At 46.7% G+C, this 21265-nt stretch overlaps 1 protein-coding gene across 3 annotated transcripts in view; it reads left to right on the top strand.

Annotated features, from left to right (window-relative positions):
• The window catches only part of Cpes (Ceramide phosphoethanolamine synthase), a 74980-nt gene that overhangs the window by 1947 nt on the left and 51768 nt on the right, over positions 1-21265 (top strand). The window lies entirely within an intron of this gene.

A 21265-nucleotide genomic window follows, 5' to 3' on the forward strand; every position in this document is an offset into this window, starting at 1 on the left:
AGGGAAGTCAAGTCGGTGCTTGTAGTGTATCTTGCTTGAAACTTTGCGCTTAGCACCAGTTTTAAGACATGCAGATTTCACACGTTTCGTGGAATGCATGGCTGATCTGTCTGCAGTTTTACACACCATACTTGACACAGTGCAGAAACGTAATATCTGGAACATCAGTGCACATTGCTGCAGATTTTAAGTACTTTTTGGCACTTTTCAAGCGCCTGATGCCCGTCTGCGTCTGAAGTGAGTCTGCTCGTTTTCGTCGGTTTTGTAACAAAACGCAATCGGCGCTTCTCTGGAGGTCTTCTCTCCACGCGCAGGCGTCGTCAGTAGCAGGACGGCACGGCGACGGCGACGGCGCAAATGCTCCTCGAGAGTTGGTATAACTGCTATCGGAATAACAGAGAGCCTTGCTGCTGTGAACTTACTCTGCTCGCCGCCATCGCCCTGCAGGCCCGCACCGCTGTCCCACATCTCCCTCTCCACGTCGGCCTGCTGTTTGAAGTCGCGTGGCGTAACAGTCAACTTGTCGTATTATTTCACTACTGCTGCATTGAATTTATTTAATAGTCTACCATTAGGAATCAGCTAGATGACTTGAGTCACAAACAGTTTGGCGGCCGTCACAATTCGTGAGCAGCGTGACAAGGTCTGCAATGGAACTCAGAGCCCTGGTGCCGCTTCTACACTGTCGCTCTACACTGTCTTTGTGCTAACTCTATTATAACTCCAGCCGTCTTTTACTATTTTCCACCGCTGGTTCATTTGCTTTTCTCATATACTATATTTAAAGAGATCATGAAGAGAACAAAAAATATGTGAGCTGTATTAGTACGCTACCCTCGCAAAAAAAAGTAAATGTCCAAAAATATTAGTAAGTTACCCTCGCAAAAAAAGTAAATATCCAAAAAACTGGTCCAATAATACTTTGTGAAGAGGCTTCGGTATTAAACCGTAGAGGACGCCCCCCCCCCCCCCCCCCCCTTAAAAAAAGGAAAGAGGCTTCGACGCGGCCTGTGAGTTCCCTCACCAGCTCGGCGTGGCATTATGGATTTTGACCACGTCTGCTCGGGCGCAGTGAATTTTTTTTTTTTTTATTGGCAAAGGTGAACTTCTACACTAAAGCAGCTGAGGACTGGACTCGGCAAGTTTCAACAACTTTTACTGCGCAAAAAACGGCGCAAATACTGAAAAATCCTTTGAAATCCGTGGCGTCACACCGACGCGCTGGCGCTGGGATCTCGGCGTGATATTAAAGAAAAACTTCGACCTTCACTTTCTATTCTTATAATCAATGTATTACCGATAAACCGGCGACAGTATTCTTTATCAGTCTATGCTGATTTACTGTTTCTCGTTAGTATTCCTCTAAAGCTCAAGGCGTTCGACTAAGTAACCATGTACACAATTATTCACCTCTCTACGAGTACTTTGACATTAGAACAGAACATGCTCGATCGTTTCTGCACTATTTCCAGACGCTACAGACTTGTAGTCGCCATGGGCAATTTTTCTCCTTGTATGAAGTACCGCGTTCGGAGAATCGTATACCCTCGATGCGAGTCCCAACGGCATTTGCTGCAGCGTTTTCAAGTATATTAACGCATCTCTCTCTTGGTTTCATTAATAAAGTTCCATGGTTGGCTTCCTCTCCATCGTTCGACGCGTCCCCTTATGTAATATTTGCGGTTCATTTTCGTGCCACAATTTTGCACGTTTCCTACACCGTGAGTAAACGTTTTCTTTTTTTCAAAACAATATGATCTACCGTATCTGCGTCTGACTGGTGCAAAGTCTAATTTGAATGCACATTTTGCAAGACAGTCATCGGCGGCGCGTACTGCTCCAGCTTCGAGCTTCGGCCTTCACCTAAAGTTACACAACACTTTGAAAGTTGCTGCGAATCCATTGTACAGTTGTAGTGGTAACAATGATGATGATGATGATGATGACTACGACGATGTGAGTACCCGTCTTGAAATTGGGTGGTGACAGATCTCACCGAGCTTCTTTTGACATTTCAGTGCGTCTACCTTTTTTTAAAAAAATGCCTTCATATCCTAAGCTATATTTACTGCCGTTTACTGACGGCTATATGGAACAAAATCTGTACACTGCGGTGTAAAATTTTTTAACTTTGTTATCTCCATGTGAAACGTGCAATATATATTCATTGCGTAATATGCAGATTATGCACACGGAAACTTCATGTGGCACAATTATAAAACTATACAAACGAACGCGCTTCAATATAAGACACTGACCCGCTTTACGGAAGAACCGCAAAGCAGTACATCGTACTGGTGATAGAGGCGCCATGAAAAAAAAAATCCTGATTGCGCAGCGTAATTCCACTAACTGCTGCGCGTCATATCGGCCCCTACACTGTTCCGAACTAATTGCGATATAGATAGTTGTTAGAACACCGAAATAATTTTGTATATGTGTGTCAATAGACGTAATTTGAAAAGCTGATTGTCTGGCTGACGGGAGATAAGAAATGCGCCAGTAAACCTAATAACTCGCAGCGCCATCTGCAGCGCAACTGCAATGAAGACTTATGTATCGAATTATCTTATGGTACATACGACAAGTATCGTCTCGGATACAATTAATGCGCTTGTACCTTGTATCTGTATCTCTAATACTTATCGCCTCAATATCTCGTATCAGTATCGTGATACGTTTTCGAAGTAGCTTTGCCCAGCCCTGCTGTCAGCGAACATGAAGGTCTGAGCGTGTATTCTGTTAAGTGAAGTCGTGAGGTTGGTTCCTTTCGCAGAAGATGCTACAGGAACGCCCCTCCCCCTCCTCTTCCATCCCTCGAAAAAAAAAAAACCTCAGCTGGTCGGAATTAATTCGGAGTCCTCTACGTTTACAGCGTCTCTCATCATCACCATCAGTCTATCTTTCTTTATGTCCACTGCAGGACCCTCTGCTAGCGACCTCTGTCCTCCGCTAACTGACTCCAAGTTGTATCCGTAAATGTCCCCGACTTCATCACTTCACCTAATCTTATGCCGTCTTCGACTGCGCTCTCCCCTTCTCTTGGCACCCATTCTGTAACTCTAATGGACCACCGCGTTTATGTGCCCGGCGCATTACATGGCCTGCCCTGCAGTTCCATTTTTATTCCTCTTAATGTCAACCAGAATATCGGCTACCCTCGTTCGCTCTCTTCAAGTTACTCCTTAACGTTTTTTGTTCCCCATACAGACGTGTGTCCCTGCGGCGCGGTAAATTTGTTTGTTTGTTTGTTTGTTTGTTTGTTTGTTCAGGTACCTTACGGGCTCCAATTGGAATATTGTCTGAGCGGTGTTACAAATTTTAGGGCGAACAGAAGCAGTTTGGACATTGTTATTTGAACATCTTTATATAACAGAAAAAAAAAATGCGGAAAATGGAAGGAAACAAGCACTTCAAAAGAAAATGCTGCATATTTTTTCTTTGACGATAACGGGGTCAGAGATGTGAACGATGTTGTCCGGAAGACCATTCCAATAGGTGATTGCACGTGGCAAGGCGAATTGAATGCGGGGTTTTTTTTCCGACAGCCGTTCGAAACTGAGGTGATTATGCAGTCAGTACGATGTGAGATTTGGCGGTGTGAAAGGTAGGGTAAATGGATGATGGCTATAAACAGATTTATGAAAGAGGCAAATAAGTGTGATTGTTCTGCGATATCCTTAAGCACGGAAGGGAGCAACGACGCCTTAATGTTAGTTATCCTGGAATTCCGGCTGTCTAGTACTCGTGCAATAAAACGAGCGCCACCGTTTTGTACGCGTTCAAGGGAAGAACGAGGTATTCTTGATGAGGTGCGCTAAATGGAAGATGCGTATTCAAGTTGAGGGCGAACAAACGTTTGAGTTGCCGAGTCGAACTGGGCACGCCTCTGAGGCTGCGCTTTAAATAATGTAATGTGCGGTTAGCTTTAGCTGTGATTTTTTTCTGTGCGGGTTGCCCATCGGAGATTAGGTAAAAAATGAACGCCGAGGTACTTATTATATGATGACGTGAGGGGGACTGCGCTGTTAAGTGAATAAGTTTATAGAGAATTAGATTGTTTGCGGCTAAATGTCATTCATCGACATTTCTCAGGATCATTTGCCGTGATGAACACCCGGTAGTAATGTGGTCAAGACCTTCCTGAAGAGGTATAAAGAGACGATATAAAGAGCAACGTGTCCAACTTAGTATTTGCCCATGATTTCAATGATTCATTATCTGATTTCATCACTGCACCTGATCCCCTGCTGAAGTCAACTGAATTTATACCTTCGGCAGCTTTCACCTCATCTCAGAGACCTCGCCACAACGCCGCACCATCGAAAGAAAAAGAAAGAACCCTATATAAGGACCACTTTGGAATAATATTATGTGAATGCAGAACCTAATTCTGATTAAAAAACGACAGTATATTCGCGCGTTTTCATTGCTGCTTAACTTTTGCGTTCGATTCGATTCGTTGCAAACCCGCCGCGGTGGCTTAGCGGCTGTGGTGTTCCGCTGCCATAGCTAAGCACGAGGTCGCGGGGTCAAATCCCGGCGGCCGCTTTTCGTTGGGGGGCGAAATGCGAAAACACCCGTGTACTTGGAATTTAGGTGCAATTTAAAGAACCCCGTGTGGCCGAAATTTCCGCAGTCCCCCAGCTATACGGCGTGCCTCGTAATCAGAAAGTGGGTTTGAACGTAAAACCCCATAATTTTTTTCTGCTTTTTTTAATTGTTTCAGCATGGTACAACTCGCTCGAGCGGGAACGATGTCAGTGCTGAAGTGAGAAGCAGGTGCACCCGCTCGCTCGGCGAAGCGTTAGCGTTGCCGGTCGTACTACACTTCACACTGTTTACGCACCAGTTTGTCGAAAGCGCGGCAGGTATATCAGCAAAGGGGCTGCATGCGCCAGCAGTATCCTGTAACTGCCGCGTTTGGCTGGCTTTTTTGCATATATATCTTTGTTTTTGTACAGCCACGTGCTGCCGCTACTTGGTGTATCGCTGTGCGCACACACATGCACGCACACGTGGTGGCCGGAAGCGTCAGGCCTCAAAACGCGATGCTCTCGTTTGCGGCTTGGTCACCGCAAGTACAGGTATAGGGAAGTAGGGGGCTATAGTTTTTTTCTTTCTCTCTTCCTTTCATCTCTCTCTCTCTCTCTCTCTCTCTCTCTATCTCTCCTTTTTTGTGTCTTCGGTAGCACGTAAAGCAGTAACCACGCACGGAGCGCATTCATGACGCACTTCCGGCGTTGCGTTACGCCCTGCGTCGGCGCCTCGGGCTCCATTTCGCGCCGAGCGCGATAACAGTCCAATACTCGTGACCGAAATGCCTGCCACAACGTAAATTTTTTTTTCCGTTTCTTGTTTGTTACGTCATGTCAAACATAAGTATGGTTTTCTTTTTGTATATTTCCTACTAAAGTTATACTGGAGGTAACTCGGCCACTGCGATTGCCTGGCTACTATGGGGAACGGTGCAAGGACATGTCGCGTGGATTTATCCATTCTTCCTGCAGGTGGCTTCAGATGTTCTTGCTAATTTATTCACTTCGCTTTATGTCTCGTCTTTCGGCCTGAATTTACAACTAATCATATTTTTCTGAGTATATATGAAAGCCGCTATGCAAATCGTGGCGAGTTGTTCCATCTATAGCCCAATATTTTGTTGAATATTCTCAATTTGCGAAGCCACAACATCGTTAGAAAGCAGGTCGTTCTTATTATTTTCTTCGCTGGCTTTTATTTCGCGCAAGCGCGTATACCGAACCGCTCACTCAGCTCTCGGCCTTTCTTATTCAATTTTAACTGTGTAGGTCTAAGGCCCCACAGACTTCGCGATTACGTTGTATTGAGGGATTGTGTAACAAAGGAATATGCCCTCTTAAAGAAACACGCACGCGCGCGCAAATACACCCACACACATACACACACACGCACGCACGCACACACACGCACGCATACACACACACACACAAACACACACGCACGCGCACAAAAAAACGTCGCTTTCGCCTAATGGTGAAGCATTGAAAGCGATGGCAATTAAGGTTAGCAAGTGGCGCTCTTTTGCGCCTTTAAAACCCACTAATCAGTCGATCACTTAATCAATCAGCGACCAAGGTTTAGCGTCGCCCTGCAAGCGTCTCGGAAAGTTGGCGCGATGAGGAGCGTGTCACACTGTGAAATAATTTACGCCCTTAAAAGTGAGTGAGGCTGTAAACGGGCATATGTAACTCGCACCCTTACACCATTTTGAATGAGAGCATACAAGTCGTTCTATAACTCATACTGTTACACCTTAAACGGGTGTACGGGTGTGAGCGCACCCTTTTATGGTGTACACCCGTAAAAGGGTGTACGGGTCTGAGTACACCCCACCTGTAAAAGGGAGTACGGGTCTGAGCACACCCACCCGTAAAAGTGTGTGCGGGTCTGAGAACACCCCACCTGTAAAAGGGAGTACGGGTCTGAGCACACCCCACCCGGAAAAGTGTGTACGGGTCTGAGTACACTCTAAAATGGTGCACTCAGACCCGTACACCCTTTTACGGGTGTACACCCTAAAATAAGGCAGATTTGCACCCTTATTAATTTTTGAAGGTGTAAATGATTTTGCTGTGTTGCAGCGGCGTTGCAGGTGTCTCACCTCGATTGTGCGTGAGACGACACCGAAGGGAAACAAAACAACAACAACAAAACCGTCGGCCTTTCTTTTTTAGCGTCCAAATAAATGGTTGCGTGCATTTAGCTTGACGTTCGCGACGGTGGGGCATGTATGCTCGCGGTTGCTCGAGCAGTAACGTTAATGTATGCGCGCATAAAGCTCATGCGAGCTGTGTATGGGAGTCGAGAAGGTTAAAACAAACAAACAAATTGGAGGACGCTTAAGCGTCGCCTTTTAAGAGTTGTAGGCGATAGCATTAAAAGATCCCCGACTGCTTCTCACGCTTCCCGGCAACTGCAGCGTATACGTAAACGTAATGTTTACCGGGAAACGCTGGCGGCGAACGTTGTATATATGCACGAAGGCGAGCTTTCTGGTGGAAACGCGGCCCCTTGCGTAGTCCGGTCCCGGAGGTATAGTGCGCAGCCGCGCCAAAAAACAACAACAACAACAACAACAATAACATCATTTTCAGGTTTCTGTTTTTGTTTCGCACTTTTAATATATTATCCTGCGAAGATTTACCGTAAAAGTTCGCGCTGTCGGTGTTTTATTTCGTGGCATTTGTTTGTGGGCTCTCATCCTCAAAATTCCGAGGAATAACTTTATGAAGTATGTAAGAGAAAGTATAAGCAACTTTAGTCATAGCGTGGAAATATCACCCGCTTACACCGCACGTCATAAAGCAAGACTTGTCGTATACCTAAATATATATACGGAAAATTTCGCTCACGGACAAGTCCGCCGACACCGCATTTTCTGCGACACAGGACTCTTACCGCTGTCGCATTAAAGAATTGTCTGCGCTGGAAATATTTTTTTCGGAAGTCAATCCGGATAGCCGTCATCTTAGGATGGGTACAATAAAGGAAGCGCTTTCCTCCCACTTCCCACAAGTCTACCATAACTTATTTTTGTCGTACAGGCATATCCTGTTCAACGTGTATCTTTGTGTTAGTAGTTTTCGGATGAAGCCTGAACGTTTTGACAATTTTTCTTTATTGGCGATAACATCCATCAACACTCGGACACAGAGAATAACTACCTCGGAAACAACGAGCTTTTATTTTTTTCTAATTAACCAGCGTTTACATTAACAGAGCCAGAGCACTTGATCTACAAGCGACCGCCATATCTCCGACAAGGCTCTATGTCAGAGGTGATGTGTAGGGGACAGCCGTTGGTTTTTATTTTTTTTCAACCCTCCGTTGGTGGATGCTTGTACGCTAAGGATTTCATTGCTGGAAGCCTTCGGTATAGGGATATAAGGGTCGACACAGCTGCTGATGTTGCATTGGCGCGCGTAGCGCGGTAAGAACGTCGGTTGATTTACTGACGACGGTGTAAGTCGAAGTGGTTCTTCCCATCTTTCTAAGCGCAAGTTTCCGTGACAGGGCGGGCAGTAATGAGCGAGCATCTAATTAAAAGTCCGGCCTGACAGCTGTTAATGAACGCGGTGGTGGCGCTCTTCCTGTGCTTCGGCACGGATTCCTTGAAGGCGGCCGTTAATTCAGTTTTTCTCGTTAAGGATAATTAATCACTTCGTTAAGGTGTTTCGGTATCAGAGAGAGAGAGATAAAGAAAGGGGGGAGGGTGTTCCCTGAAGTTCGTGTCCTCGAAAACGAAAAGCTGGTTGCATGATCCTATACGTATTTAATTCCTCGTTTTTGAACGCGTGACTTCAAATTTGGTTTCGTACAGATCTGTTAAATGAATGGCGAAGCGTCCGATTAACAATGTATATTGCCGCCTAACATGTGCGATTGTGTCTGTCGGTGGCCGTTATTAATGAATGTGGGTAAGCAGATTCCCGAATGTGGAATATCCAACCAGGCGCGAAAAAAAAAAGTGTGTGCTTGATTTTCGGGGTTTTTTTTCTCTCTTCTTAAGGGTCGCAGTTATTTCGTATGCTTTTCCTTTTCTTTCTTCTTTTTCTTCTTTTTTTTCCAGTTAGCGCGTGTCGTGTAGAAAATTACAATAGCCTATTATATATCGTCATGTTCGAGCAGTTGTGATTCAATGAGCGCGCGTATCCATGCATCTGCAGCTTGACTTAACGGTGGAGATGCGGCCATACGGCTTGACCTTTGTCGCTTGCGTCACATCGTCGATGTCAGGGGTGAGCGGGAGGCGCTTGTTTTTTTAAGGGTGCGCGCGCTTCTTGCTTCTCGCGAAAGTATGTGCGGCGAGGCGCCCGAAGGGCGATGAATCTCTCTTCATTTACCAGCTTCTCGAACGCCTTTGGCGAGTCCTGCATATATGTATTTATGGCGGTGCCTTGTTCGTTAACGCGATGTGAAAGACGACATGAGTCGTGCTGTCTCTCTCTCTCTAGGACGCCTTATATAGTGTATAGTATAGTATAGTATAGTATAGTATAGTATAGTATAGTATAGTATAGTATAGTATAGTGTAGTATAGCATAGTATAGTATAGTATAGTATAGTATAGTATAGTATAGTATAGTATAGTATAGTATAGCGCACGTCTTGCTATACGCGAGCCCTGCGGGTATATACCTCATTACTCGGCCGCCCTCGGAGGCAGCAGCGGGTGCTTGCCGGGGCGTTAATAAGGAAACCGTTGTCTCCCTGCGGCCGGCCGGCCAATATCCGGTGCTGCTCTAGTGGGAGAGGGAACTTAACTGAATTAAACGCGCTCCGAAGAATAACGAAACTATGCCTATGCACTCGTACACCCCGGTTGCGTATTATCGATCGCAGACCTGATCCGTGGCTCTACTTTTGTGGGCGTTGTTACGTTTCCTGCATAAACCGACGCGACGGATGGTAACTAACTCGCACGCAGTACTTATGCTTGACTGACCACAACCCACGTCAGTGTCGTTGTGCACCCTCCGTAATGGTGGCGACCAAACTGTGCTACATCGAACCATCGGCACAGGGTAACTGCCCTTGCCTCCGAGCCCCGGCTCATCTACGTACGTGATCGCTCGGTGCACTGGACGGGACGGAGTAGATCACCAATTTGCTTCGCGGACTTAGAATTTACGTTACTCAGCGTGCGCCGAACGGTGCCGCAAGGAGCTTTTTAGAGTACGGCCATATATACGAAGAAACAAACAACGAAGCCAGAGGAAGCGTGGGTAAGAAAATACTTGTGTTTAATTGGAACGTAAAAAAAAGTATAACAGAGGAACGGTAAATGGAAATGGCCGAGAAGACAACTCGCAATCAGAGAGCGAGTCGAACCCGCATCCTCCGCATTATACGCGTGCGGCGCTTTATCAATAGCGCTATCGCGAGGGCTATATCCTCCCGTCCGCTTCCTTGGGTATTTGTGTACGTGTACAAGATTAAAGACTTGCAGATTGTTAGCCAGCGCTGTTGACGACCGAGTCGGCAGATGCGAAACATCATTTTAACCGCAGGCGCGTCGCGGCGTATATGAGCACATAGGAGCGGGCGACTGGCTAATGAATACTCTGTTAGAAGAAAGGCGCGAACGGACACGTATGCGCTGAGAAGGACAGAAAAAGTGATTGTGTACGACTTCGTATCCCTCTTCTAATAGCTATGTTTCACTAACAAAACGAGAACGTACTACAATGAACCCTCGTGTTCTGCCTCGTGGCATGAAGACTGCCAAATTCGAGGCCCCCGTTAACACTAACAAGATACCGAGCTCATCGAGCGACTTTATTCAATCAATCAATCAATCAATCAATCAATCAATCTATCTATCTATCTATCTATCTATCTATCTATCTATCTATCTATCTATCTATCTATCTATCTATCTATCTATCTATCTATCTATCTATCTATCTATCTATCTATCTATCTATCTATCTATCTATCTATCTATCTATCTATCTATCTATCTATCTATCTATCTCACGTATGCGCACAGAAGGACAGAAAAAGTGATTGTGCACGACTTCGTATCCCTCTTCTAATAGCTATGTTTCACTAACAAAACGAGAACGTACTACAATGAACCCTCGTGTTCTGCCTCGTGGCATGAAGACTGCCAAATTCGATGCCCCCGTTAACACTAACAAGATACCGAGCTCATCGAGCGACTTTATTCAATCAATCAATCAATCAATCAATCAATCAATCAATCAATCAATCAATCAATCAATCAGTCTATCTATCTATCTATCTATCTATCTATCTATCTATCTATCTATCTATCTATCTATCTATCTATCTATCTATCTATCTATCCTGCGTTTTTACATGCGGGAAACACGATTCGATTATGAGGCACGGCATATTGGGGGACTCCGGATTAATTTTGAAAATTTTTTTTTTAACGTGCGCCATGGTGCATGGTCCCCCGTCGAAATGCGGCCGCCACGGCCGCGATTCGATCCCGAGCCGTCGGGTTTAGCAGCCAACGCCAAGGCCACCACGCCTTTATTCCTTATTCTTCTCGCTGTCAGAGAGTATAGGAATTTCGCGCAGGGAAGAGAGGTGAGAGACGACGCGGGCTGCTTACAGTCGCCCTAATTCGGTATCCTCGTTTCCTCTAATGCTCGGTTCCTTTCATCTCGATCCTCCCGGAAGTTGCGAGCCGGGACCGCGGCAAAGGGGTTGGAGGGAAGCGTGGAGAGCATCCTTCGTGGATTCTCGGAACGGGATGATTGCCCCATCGCCGTGCCGTGCCAACGCCGGCTGGTGGGGACGCGGATGCCGCCTTGAATTGCGGCTCCGGTGCCACTGCCTCGATGCTGATTCCGCTAATACTGGCGTGGCGACGTGGTCGGCGTTCCGCCGGCCTTTCAGCACGACTCGTATACTTCGTCTCATTGACTCCGTGCAGTGCAACGAAAACGCCGGCCTTTCAGCTCGACTCGTATACTTCGTCTCATTGACGCCGTGCAATGCGACGAAAACGCCGGCCTTTCTGCTCGACTCGTATACTTCGTCTCATTGACTCCGTGCAGTGCAGCGAAACCTACACGTCACTGCGACAAAGCTAGTTTTTGGGTTTGTTGGCTGCCGATACTTTGAAAACATTGCGGCTCACGAGACGAGGACCGCGAAACGAGACGCAAGAAAGCAGACCACGGTGTCTGACGTGTTTCTTCCTAGCGGCTTTGTCTCACGCGCTTTGGTGTTTTCGAAGCGTGTAGCGTCGGGCGAACCAAGAAAGAGAAAATGTGGTCCGCTGTCCTCCGCTATGTACACCCCCCATTATGCGGGTGACCTCGGCAGGATGGAAGGCACCACGGAAGTATTAGCGAAGCCCGGTATGCGCGCCTCCTTCATTTCCACGAGACACGCAACCCGTTCTCGTTGGTGATTGGGGAGAGGAAAGATTCGGATAGATATTAGATTAAGAAAGTAAAGAATGCACTATCGGAACCAACATAGCTGAGTCACTGTATACGGTTAGCCGAATTGCCGGTTCACAACAGCGCCAGCTTTTGTCTTCCAGTACCCGCCTTCCTCCTCCTCTCGCCTCTCTTGATCCGCCAGTGGTTCTGCTGTGTATGGGCTCTGAAGTATGAGGGCGCCTCAGGATTTCAGATAACCGTGTATTGTGTTATCTGTACTGTGCGTCACAAGATGGCGTCGGCAGCACTATACTGCTAAAGTCCACGTAACCACCGTTCCGTAAACGCGGACAGGTTTTAAAGACAGGTTATTCTCTACGGTTGCGGGCTGCTCGAATATATGTGGCCAGGGTAGAAGAATCAGAGACCGCGCAACGTGCATGGTGCAAGTGCGCTTTTTCTAAAGATTAGCGCGATGGCAGCATGCTGTGACTCAAAGGGTGGGACGGTAAGCCCTTTGCTTGGGATGGTTAGCTCATATCGTAGGTACACACAGACTGAGCAGCGCGTGGAAAGCACGAACAAATCGCGGCGTGCATAAAATAACACGAACAGCAGTCTGAAAGCCGCTAGATGAGGTGGGGGGGACATGGTCTGAGCAATCAGAGATTCAGTGCGGATGGATATTAGAGACAGCCGCGGCGGGGGGGGGGGGGGGAGGCAATGGAGCTCTGTGCCGATCGAAGACGCACGGCTCAATCGAGACGGCAGAACCCCGAGATCGTTTCATCGGGAGGCACGTTCTGTTTCCGCGTTACTTACTCCCATTGTGCTGCAGCGCATATATGAGCTCCCTCGCGAGATCTGGTCGCGAAAATGTTTCTTTTGTATGTGTGCGTGTGGCGAGGAGGAGGCGGGCAGGGTGGGGAGTCAGCATGCTTGGTACGTTTGATTGCGCCTTTATAGAAGTCCGGATGGTTATCGAACCATCCCGATGGAGAGAGAGAGAGAGAGAGAAAGATAACTTTACTACTACAGCGGCTGGATTTGCAGAGGCCCCCAGTCCAGACCCGTTAAAGGCCCGTCAAAGCGGCAGCAGCGCTTATTAAGTCATTCTTCTTAAATACGGGTTTTTGTTTGACAGTTGAGTGCCTGCAAGATTCTTGTGTACTGGTACATGTGGTCCTCGTACGAAATGTACAGATGAAGAAGTCGGTGAGGTCACAACCTATTTTTGGTGGTTTGTTCGCGGATCGTGTAGACCGATCTATGTGGACCGCGTTGTGGTCGACAAGAGCGCGAGAGTGCAATTGCAGTGCACAAATAAAAAGTGTCCGAAACGCATTTGAACCCGCACATCCTTAAACCTTAAAAGATTTAACACACACAGGCACAGGCACCACTGCGCTGCCTGTACTGAGTCGTGGCATTAAAATTTCATCACTTTCAGGTTTGAGCACTGACATATCGTTTTGCACTTTTGATATTCAGTAGTCTGAGAAGATTTAAAATAAAAGGCGTGCGCATTGAGTGTTATGTTTCACGAAATTTGTTTGCGCGGGCTGATATTTGTGAAGTTCTGGGGAATAATTTCGTCAAGAAAATAAGACCTAGTGTGAGCAACTTACGGAGTTGAATAGTGTATTAGTATAACCTGCGTATTTCGCATAAGTTATCATATACATACACCTGAATATGTACGATGCCCTACGCCGACACCGAAAATTCGCCTGGAGTGTCCATGTAATTGCTATCGCAATGAAACACAGGCAGCATACAAATAGGCGTGCGTATTTTCAATACCTGTGATGTAAAGTCAGCAGGTGAAAAATATTTGATAAGTCATGCAGGATGCAGATTTTGTATATTAGGTAAGATACATATTAAGAAATATTCATCACATGTAAGTTAATGGTACCAATAAATAAATAAAACGGCTGTGGCAACTGTAGGCTTATATGGAGGAAAGGAGGTAATAATAATAGTTTTAATGATGACCGAAAATTGGCAGGTTGTCTTAGTTCCTTGCGAGCAAGCAGTTCCACATGTGCTGGGCCAACGCTCTGAAAATCTTCGCTTACCGTACGCATTGTGGATAGAAACTAGACAACTTACTTTTAACTGATTTCGTGCGTTGCGTCTGCAGTGAGCAAAGTTATAGTCCCAGGCAATTGCTAATTATTCACGATGATCTTGTTTGCCAATATTCTAATTTAACGTCAGCAATGAGGTAAATTGTAGAGTATCTTGTTATTGAAAGAGCGGGTGTTGTGTTGGCAATGTGATGAGAGGTAGTTATGACCCTTTCTTTATTTTTGAGGAGGTACTTGACTAGCTTAATATACGTATATGAGCGATAACACTGCCTCTGATATTCAAAGCTACGGAACGAGATGAAATGAATTCTCCGATTTGAGGGTTTCTGTGTCGGAATCATATCGATAATTGAAAGGCATAGAGTAGGATTTGCTCGGATTATTGCGAAGCTTATCAGTTAGAGCGCAGGAGGACATGCTGTTTGGCTAGCTGCATGCTTGCTCAAGGATATAATGCAGCTCAGCATGCTCAGCCACGATGGAAGACGTGGATGCACGCGACGGAGAAGGCGCACTGCCTGTGACGTGTGTCTGTATACACACATTTACATCGACGCGAGTGTGTCGAGTCGGAAGTCGAATTGACCCAGCCCGACTCGACTGCGTTTACACGCATCTCTTGTCAGACGCATCGTTTGGGTCAACCCAACCCTAGCCAGAGGTTTTACATAACTCGCCTTGACGCTCGCCCGACGACCGTTTTCAGTCCGACAAGCCGACCCGAGCCGACTTTATCGGTTTCCTGCAAACATATACTTTATGTGCCTCCCTCCGTTGTGCTGCATTAAGTCTTTGGGAGTGTGAGGTTTTCAGCGAAATCATATTCGTCGAGTGTGTAAGCCCCGCTTACGCGTTACAGGCCATTGCCGGCCGTAAGCCATTGCACGTACACTGCTGCAACGTACATTCCTCCCCGAAAGAGTCAGCAGTCCGAGAGAACAGCGTGTTTATATAGGGCATTCCGAATGCAACAAATACCTTCTTTGCATAATCCAGCGAGTGCGCATTCTTTTATGGCCCCGGGGGCGGCCGAGCGGAAAAGACCCCATTTCGTATAATGAAGAACAGGGCGCTCTCTACCAACGCCAGAGCGGCACTGAGGTTATCGTTATACGGAGTCAGCCACTTTACGACCCTCGTGTAATGTGGCGCCCCCCCTCGTCCACTATGTGCACCGCACGCACAGTCTCTCACTATCTCGTGTGTGTTCGGTATACGTGCGCGCTTTTACGAGGCTGTGTTTGCGAAAGTGTGCTTGTTTTCGCTTGCTCTCGGAGCGCGCAAGTGTGTATGGTGCTGAAAAGGCAGTTAGCACTTCGTCCTGTGCGGGCATAAATAGGGGCGCATCGGCTGCAGAGAAAAGGGGGGGGGGGGGGGTAGGGGGGAAGAGTCGCTGAGCGGAGGTTCAAACCGGAACCCCATTTCATAGCCTTTAGAGTAATTATCCCCGGGGACAAAGCAGCCGGACAATGCAGAGGTAGGCATGTTGCCTTTGTATGCGTTGTCCCGCGATGCGCTAAGAAATTCCGCGACGTCCGTGCACGTGGTATAACGCGGAATTCTCGCGCGGATCGGAAGTAGAGCGCGCTGTGAACTTCCTGTGGCGTACCCAAACTCCATCCGTTATTATAAATGCCACGCTCGTCGGGCGTTTTTGGAATGTCTCGCCGTTATTTCTTCCATCCAACCAGCAATAAGCGGTGAAAGAAACAGAGAGAGAGAGTTTGTGAAGAAGAGGCGCTATATTCTGCAACCCTTTAGTTAGTACGCCGCAGCGCCTCAGAACCAGTGGGAACGTCGCGCCTGTGCCGCGACGTTCAAGCCGACGCCTCAAGCCGCGCCTGTGCGGCTTTTTTCCCTCATCCACCTCCATTTACCACTCCTCTGTACATGTGTGTGTGTAAATGGAAATAAATAAATAAATAAATAAATCAACGTCCAGCTTCCAGAACAACTGCAGCTAAAATCTGATGGGAGCGGTAACTGATCAGCGGTGGAGATAAACAAGGGAAGATTAAGAGTATTCGTTGAAAAAAGAAAAAAGGAAAAACAACTCTCGTAATCTAGAGATGTCAGCATGAAATGGCTGCCGGCAAAGCAGACTGATGGGAGATGATACGAGCCACAATCTTACAATGGGTGTTGTGCATGTTCGCAACGGGACACCTCAGCACACTACACCGCACTACGCCATACTGTGCACCGGTCTGTATGGACGCTATCCAGCTAGAAGAAGAAAACCAGTTGAAGGCGGCGCGACAGGCAGCTAAAGACGACAGGGAGACGGAGCGCAGTTCCCAGCTAGAAGAAGAAAAGCGCCTGCGTGGCGCCATCTCTCGAGGCGACGCGAAACCAGCGCCGCGGAACTCCCGCACCGCTGGCGTTCTAAAGCCACAGACAACCTTGTCTCAGCGGCAAAGGATGACAATGAAGTGTATGGTGCCCTGTATCTTGCCTTTTGAACGTCGCTATTGGAAGTGACAAAACTTCAGCGTATTAGAAGTTACAGTTTGAGTGATATTGTGAACAAGCATTAAGAAGAACTCGGAAGCAATAATTTTTGCAACTTGCTTGGGCAGTAACTAGCGTATGTAATGTAGTCCTGTACAAAGGGTCAGGGGCCAGAGACCGCATTTTCTTACGTTTTGACTGGTTGCCTGGATGATCTCGTTTTGTTCTCGCAACTTGCACGGATGTTCTCGTTTGAGTGCTCGGATAACGGCTCTGGCTTTTGGCTCAACGCCACTTGAAGGTCACAGACAATGGGAGCTAACAGCATTTCATGCTTAAAAATAAAGTAGGGAAGAGATGGGGATGAGATCTTCAGAGACACATGTAGGTAACATTATACGAAATAAAGCGGGGATAGGCAGATTGTTATGTTGCGATAAATTTTTAAACAGCTATTAAACAGTGGCCGCCCTATTTGTCGGCTGCCCTATTTAAAAGTGATGTCATTATAGACTGTCATGTGTTTCTGCGCTTCGAGCGGAGAGCCTTCTTTAAAATTTAGATGAACGCTTCTGGCAAAGACGCGGGTTGAGACATATTATATGGTGTCTTATCGCAGCGTGCCCGTATGATTGTCGAACAGCGGGGGACTTCTTTTCTCTGCGCCGGTGGATCTTCGAGGAACTATTTTCTTGGAGCGCGGAGGGATAAATGGCGAAGCGCATGACGCTTTCTGTCGGGAGAGGGGACCCTCCCGCTTGCATTCTTTACCTGTAACCGACTATAGCTTCCGAAGCATTGATTGCGAAGTTTTAGCGAAGCAATGTAGGAGGTGACAGGGGCGCATTCGAACGTAATTTGTATTTACAGCGTAGCTGTACAGGCGTGTTCAACAGCGGTTCTCGTGCGGTGGTGTGATCGGCATGGAGTATAGCTCAATCCTGCCGGCCGCCGTCATCGCCTTGTACGAACTACAAGGGGGAAGAGGGTGCACTACACCGCAAAATAATTTGCACCCTTAGAAAAGTGCATAAGGGTTTAAATAGGCCTACAACTCTTACCATTACACCGAAAAATGGCGTAAGGGGAGAATCACAGACCCATTTACGCACATTTAAGGGCGCGAGTTATCTTGCGGTGTAGGGCCAGTGGCAGCCTATAGAGGAACACGCGTCGGACACAGCGTGAACTGCAGAGGCACTAAGCTCGAATTTGGTGAAGCGCTTGGAGATACTCGGCTACAATCGACTCCGGTTAATTCGATCTCGGTTAACTCGATCGTCTGGAGAGCCGCAGCGAAGAAAGAACATGCATTGATATGTAAGGAAAACTCGTTCAGTTCCAACTCAAGAGCATACCGCTTCGGTTGATTGGGCCCTAATTCGCGACCAGGGCCCCCTCATGCGCGCAGCGGTTACTGATAGCTTGAAAACACAACACATGTTACAGAGGGTGCTACTGTTTCCCTACAGGTGTGAAGCTCTTCTATTTAAATTTGTATTTTATCTTTTTTTTCAGTCCGTGAGGCTATTCGTTCCCGCCTATTTAATGTCGTGTCACGCTGAAGCAGCTTCTAAACACGTCGGCTCTTTTCGCCTCGTACTGGTTTTGAATCGCGCTTCAAAAGCGAGAAACAAGAAATGCATTACAGATTACTTCAAACAGTAATAAATAAAACATTCGGATTAATTCATTCTGTCGCCGTCCGTTAATTCGACCTTTCGGATAATTCGACCAAATCTTGAGGTCCCGCACGAGTTGAATTATCGGGAGTCCATAAGGAAGCGTATAAGGAACCAGTTGCATCGGATAACATTTGCAAATCCACGGGTAGATTTCGGGCAGTGGCAAAATAGACCCGTATAGCCCCCCCGAAGGGTGTCGTAACTCCCTCATTGCTGCCTTTAATGTAGGAGTTGCTTTTCTTTCGTTTTCTTTTTCGTTTTTTTTAATCAAAAGCGCGCTGTATCAAATACGGTCGGAGACACGTAATACGTACGCTACACAACTCGCCCTTAGTGCGGGAGTCAAATTTGTGCACATTTTCCATGTGGCAGTATAGCCGCATACAACTCGCGTAGCCTTGAAACCAACATCTGTGACGAAATTTTGATTTTTTTCTTTTGCTGTTGTTTACTTCTATATGAAATGCCAAGGGGGGGGGGGGGAGGAACGGTTTCCAAGCAACAAGCGCGTTTTCTCCCAATTCTTCGCGCGAAGAACCGAGATAAGATATGCGGGTTAAAACCAACGCGCTACAAATACAAACGGGGCAAACGGAACGACTTCCGGATGGTCATAAACCCTCGGAAATAGAATGCCTCCACGCCGAGCTCGACTTTCTCTTTTTTTCCCATTACAATGCCGGCCTTATCCCCTCGTATTTCTTTCAGATGTACGACTCCTCTTTTTCCCCCCGCTGTCATATCGCATTACGTCGAGATTTCACTCGCACGTAGGTACAAACGCATTCGCGCCACCGTGGACCGTTTTGTCTGGATATGTATATACGCTCTTCTGAAATTGACTCGATCGCAAGACGATCCTGCGAAGGGGCAAGGGCAAGAAAGAAAGTTAAAGAAAGAAAGAAAGAAAGAAAGAAAGAAAGAAAGAAAGAAAGAAAGAAAGAAAGAAAGAAAGGAAGGAAGGAAGAAAGAAAGAAATGCGACAGAGGATTGCTTAGTTATGGAGAGATGGCATATAAACGGAGTGGTACGTTGGGGAGTATATACCTGCGGTACGAAGAAAACGAGCTGGGGAAAAAAAAACTGTGATCTCGAGGTGCGATAGGTATACGACCGCGACGTTGTATACGAACGATACTAGGAAGTGCCTTCGTACGCGTACTAGTACCCTGCTCGTCGTTCCGGTATTGCGCTTTTTGAAGGGCCGGCAATAACCTTCGCTATAAGGCGCCTGTTACTATATATATATATATATATATATATATATATATATATATATATATATATATATATATATATATATCACTTGATTGCCCGACTATAGACATCCTACACCTAAGTTCTCACTCTCTCTCTCTCCATTCCCCTCCCCAAGTGTAGGGTAGAAAACTGGACTCAGTCTGGTTAACCTCTCTGCCTTTCCTTCTTCCCTTCTCTCTCTCTCTCTCTCTCTCTCTCTCTCTCTCTCTATATATATATATATATATATATATATATATATATATATATATATATATATATATATATATATATATATATATATATATATATATATATATATATATATATATATATATATTGTGTGTGTGTGTGTGTTATTTCTTCATTTCTTCCTCTCGCGCCTATTTCTTTCGACGTTTCCTCGTGGTTCTATCTGCGTCATTTTTAATCTGTTTTTAATAGAGTTTCTTCTTGGGCAAGTTGGCGCGATTTAGAAGAGGTGATAGGGCGCCAAAAAGACACACTCGAGGGGGAAACACACTAACAGACTCGCAGAACGCTATGTGTGCGTGAGCTTTTTAGGGCCCAAAGATCGTGCTTTAGTTCGTTCTCGCGGTACGCCGCGAACACCAGCGAACGTGATGGCACGTTTTATTCGGGCCTTCAAGAATCCTCCGTTATTATCATCGCTATATTTTGCTTCTTTCGTTGCTACAGCGGTGGCAAAAAATGGGTCCTATTGGGTGGTCCCTGATGGTGAGCAGCGGGCACGCGTTATCTTTCTTAATTCTCTTAAAAATTCAGTTATGGGTACTACACGTTTCAAAGCAACTTACGTGTTTTTGAATGATGCCGTATGAGACGGGCTCGGTATATATTAATCTATAGACTACTACCCTGGAGTTCTTTAACGTTCACCATAAGCAGCCTGCACGAGCTTGGTTTCTTTCTTTTCTTAATTTCGCGGTCAGTGAACGTGGCCGCCGTGGTCAAGACTCGAACCAGCGACTTTCGCGCTCAATAGCCACTGAGCCTTCGCGGGCAGTAGGTTTTTACTTTAAAATCAAGTTCATTCCTATACAGTGAAGCCTCGTTCTATCGAAGTCGCTTTATCCGAAATACAGCTCCACGCGCAGCTTTTTAATGTTCTCGCGTTACTGCGACTCTCCTATATAGCTCCTCCGCTTTGAGCGAAGTACTGCTTATAACGAAGTCAATTTCTTGTCCCGATGACCTTGTCACAATGAAGGTTTATTAGTAATATTTGTAATTGATTCTCTTTACTACTAACAATAATTCTCAACAATGTTGTTCGCTGCGCCGGCGTGTCCTTGCGGCTGTTCTTTATTATTTTATTTTTTTTACGGGGGAGGGGGGGGACCAATTCTAATCTGTGTTCGTCGGCCTCTCACGAAGTAAAACTGCGTAACCTCCTTGCCCTACGTACTCGCACATCGGGGAGGGAAACTGTCACATCCTTGAGGAATGCGCGCACACCCAACACCTCCTAGAGGGTGTTGGCACACCGCGCCGTGAATGTCGTTGTTGCCGTCCAACCCCGTTTGGCCGCTTTGCGCGGAGCCGTTGACGCGAGCTTCACGTGATTGCGCTACGGCCGGCAAATGCTATATAGCTTGCGAGCGGAACGGAGTCGTTCCGCAATCCGGGCAAACCGCAACTAAACGCAGCTTAGTCACCTCCGCAGCGGTTTCCGCCGCGTCTGAAGGTGGAAGTCATTCGTAACTTGACGTTACTTGCTGGCGGCGCCTGGAAAGCGTTTCCTGTGCGTCACTGCGGCTACGTCCGCACGGCTTCGTTGTGCGAAGCCATTTCTTCTTCCTGAGCCTAGTATATATAACCACCCACCCCACCCCACCTATGGAGCTCCAATCCCACCTCCCTCTGC

The sequence above is a fragment of the Dermacentor albipictus genome, chromosome 9 (assembly GCF_038994185.2).
Source record: "Dermacentor albipictus isolate Rhodes 1998 colony chromosome 9, USDA_Dalb.pri_finalv2, whole genome shotgun sequence".
Taxonomy (NCBI): Eukaryota; Metazoa; Arthropoda; class Arachnida; order Ixodida; family Ixodidae; genus Dermacentor; species Dermacentor albipictus.